Below are 3,574 nucleotides of genomic sequence, written 5' to 3'. Positions count from 1 at the left end.
GCTATAGTGTAATATAATCATTTTATTTGAAAAGCGCCTTTCTGGACACCCAAGGACACTTACAGCATTAGACACATCATAGGAGAATGTAATGCTGTCTTCAGGCAGTGTAGGCAAATTATTTGATTTAATTTGCAGAATAATCACTGGTTACTCTGGTTTATGAAGGTAACTTGTTCTGATTTGTTAATATGAGTTGTTATAGGGTGCAGAGGATATTTTGTGATAAAAGTATTATCTGATGAATTTAGTGCAATGTTCTTCAAACGTCTGGAAAATATAAACTTACTCAAAAAGAAAAAAATTGTGTATGTCTTCTGGACGGGTTCTTCTCTAATGAAACGTTTAGTCTCTTCTCCAAGAGACTTCTTCAGTCTGAGAGTTTCAGGCAAAATTCAGGCTTTTAAGCCCTTTCAGAGATGAGGATGTTCTCATTCTTGATAGAGAGGAACGTTGGTTTGAGAGAGGAGTAAAAGAAGCCATTTTTGTGAAGAAAGACCGTCCATCATTAAACAGAGGTGGAGGCCTCCGTTTTCAGCTGTCCCCCTCCTACAGCGCGGCCATTGCCAGTATCACTCCACCCCTGTTAACAATAAGTCTTAATTAGGTGTCAACGATAGCCATGTGATGTGAGTATCAGTCACATGGAGGCAGGGCTTAAAAGCCTGAATTTTGCCTGAAACTCTCAGACTGAAGAAGTCTCTTGGAGGAGAGACGAAACGTTTCATTAGAGAAGAACCCGTCCAGAAGACCCATACAATTTTTTTCTTTTTGATTTTTTACCTGGATTACTGAGATGCATCAGGATAAACTTACTCAACTTTCTGGGGGAGTACACCCTTGGACCCCCTAGAACTGCTTCACTCCACAGCTGCTGGTTAACATGAACAGGTGTTCCTAATTGCTGTCAGCAGATGTTGGCAGGTATGAGGTAAACTTTGGGTATTTTGTTTCAAATTAATTATATTAACTATTTTAACTGGACAACCTTGTTTCTGAAGAGTAAAAATAATATCAAAGACAAAATTATTTAATTTAGCATTGGCACAAGGGGTGCCACACCTGAAATCTCGCCCAGAGCATTAAATTGGCTAGGACCGGCCCTGTCCACAAGCACCAATAAATCAATAAATGAAAACTTTACAGATTGCAAATGCATACATGGACAAAAACCATAACGTTACATGTCCTGTGTACTGCTGAAACTTAAATTCAACTGTTTGGCACTTCCCGAGGACAGATCGTGTGGAAATATCAAAGCAAAAAAAAAAAAAAAAAAAACACACTGAGACAATTCTGGTTCAGGCTGCAAACCTGAAGTTACAGCACTTCTGTCAGGAGGAAGGGAGACGCTTTCAAAGAAATATTAGAACAAACATGTTGAATAAAATCCAAACTGTTTGACTCAAGTTAAACAGTTTGAAAGTAATGTTGTTAAATACAAATAAAAATTAAAAAGTAGACTCTCTTTTATTTATCTGAAATGTAACAAGCAGAGAAATATCAAAGGATTCATAACTAACCTTAAATAAAAAAGGTTTAGTCTGATTTAGTGTCAGACAGCGAGTGGAAAAAATACGGTTGTCTTTTTATAGTGTAAACATCTGTTTTTTACTGTACTATGAATAAAAACTGTCGGTGAAGACAAATCAATAAACTCTGGTTTTGTGGAGAACATTTTTTTTCTGTGAGACTGTTGCCCACACAGATCCCAGTGCTCGAGTGTGAGTTTAAAAACAATTACAGTATGTTTGTGCTTTTACAGACTCAGTTATGAATGAATGGATCAAAAGAACAGAAAAAAGTAAAGGTTTCAGCTTTTTTAAATCTTGTTTTGTTTGAATTATAAAGGTTTGTCAGGAAAAAGAAAACAAATGTGCATATTTTTGAGCATCTGGCCTGAAAGTCAATCCCCTCCTTTTGTGTGTGCGTGTGTGTGTGTGTGTGTGTGTGTGTGTGTGTGGGTGTGTGTGTGTGNGTGTGTGTGTGTGTGTGTGTGTGTGTGGGTGTGTGTGTGTGTGTGTGTGTGTCAGCATGAGGTCAACACCATCCAGTGGGCAGCAGCTGTGTCACAGATTACATGAGGTGAATCTTCAGCTGATACGAGCACACAGATGGGGGGTCCCAGACTCCACGTTCATTGATCAGTCTGGAAGGTCCGAGTCAGGTGGTGTGGAGGACTTGCAGGAAGGGTGACCTGAAAAGCGAGGGGGTGGGGGGGCTCTCCTTTATTCCTGGCTCTCATTCTTCTCCTCCAGCTTATTTTTTCTGCCTCGAGATTTTAATCCTCCCTCGTTCAACATGTAATGACTCATCTCTCGCATGTAGAATTATGGGATGTTTTATGTTTTGTTTAACACCATGAATCATGGAGATAGAAAATATGCAAACATGCTTTTTTAAAAATCCATTTCCCAACACCGTGCTGCCGTTCGCTTTGCATAACAACCCAGTAATCTGTTTGATCATTTACCGCCGCTGTGTTCAGGATCAATGGATCTTTGTTTTGTCTAATATAGTTTGATGTAATAATTACAGCCAACCCAACGTACACATTATCAAAAAGACAGCAGGGAAGGACAGCTGTTGTTTATGAGCAGTTTTGATCAGAGGTGAAATCTTCAGGCTCTTTAAAATGACAAATTGTGTTCCCTTTGAATTCCTCCAAGATCTCTGAAATTCAAAGGGACCAGAGCTGTGGCAGGTTATAAATGATGGAACTAAGTCTTGTATTTTTTTTTAAAAACAGAACATTTGGGAGGAATATTTAAGGGTGACAGTGCATAAAGCACAGACGCATCCTTATTGATATTCAGTTGTTGTTCTGTTTTTCCTGCCATGCTTGTTAATGTTCTCATCCACACGGTTTTGGTAAAACCCAAACAATACATCAAAACGTGTGGCTCAGCAGTGTTCTGTTATCTCTGCGAACTCCTGAATTGTTTATGTTTAATCAAACTCTGCATGCTTAGAAGAGAAATGGAGCATGAACACCGAAACTGTAAAGCTGAAAATAGCAAAACATCAGCTAAAATGTTGCAACAGCCTATAGCTAAATGTAACAAAATCTGAGTGTAACGTAGCAAAAAGTTGAGCTAACATAAAGAATCAAAATCAGAATCAAAGCCTGACTAAAAGTTACAAGCAACAAGAAGCTAACTAAAAAAGGTTCGCTAAAAGAAGCAAAATATTAGCTAAAAAGTAAAAGTAGCATCAACGGAGCAACTACTTCTGGTAGCGCTCATTTTACATATACAGCGGGTAAAATAAGTATTGAACACGGCACCATTGTTCTCAGTAAATATATTACTAGAGGTGCTAATGACATGAAATTTTCACCAGATGTTGGTAACAACCCAAGTGATCCATACATACAAAGAAATCAAACCATAAATGTCCAGAAATGAAGATCAGAGTTCATAGAATCACTTGGGTTGTTACTGACATCTGGTGAAAATTTCATGTCATTAGCACCTCTAGTAATATATTTACTGAGAACAATGGTGACATGTTCAATACTTATTTTACCCGCTGGATTTTGAACTCCTCCTGCTTAGGTGTCTCTGCACTCGCA

The sequence above is a fragment of the Austrofundulus limnaeus genome, unplaced genomic scaffold, assembly GCF_001266775.1.
Source record: "Austrofundulus limnaeus strain Quisiro unplaced genomic scaffold, Austrofundulus_limnaeus-1.0 Scaffold278, whole genome shotgun sequence".
In the NCBI taxonomy this organism is placed as follows: Eukaryota; Metazoa; Chordata; class Actinopteri; order Cyprinodontiformes; family Rivulidae; genus Austrofundulus; species Austrofundulus limnaeus.
This window is presented reverse-complemented; position numbering follows the sequence as displayed.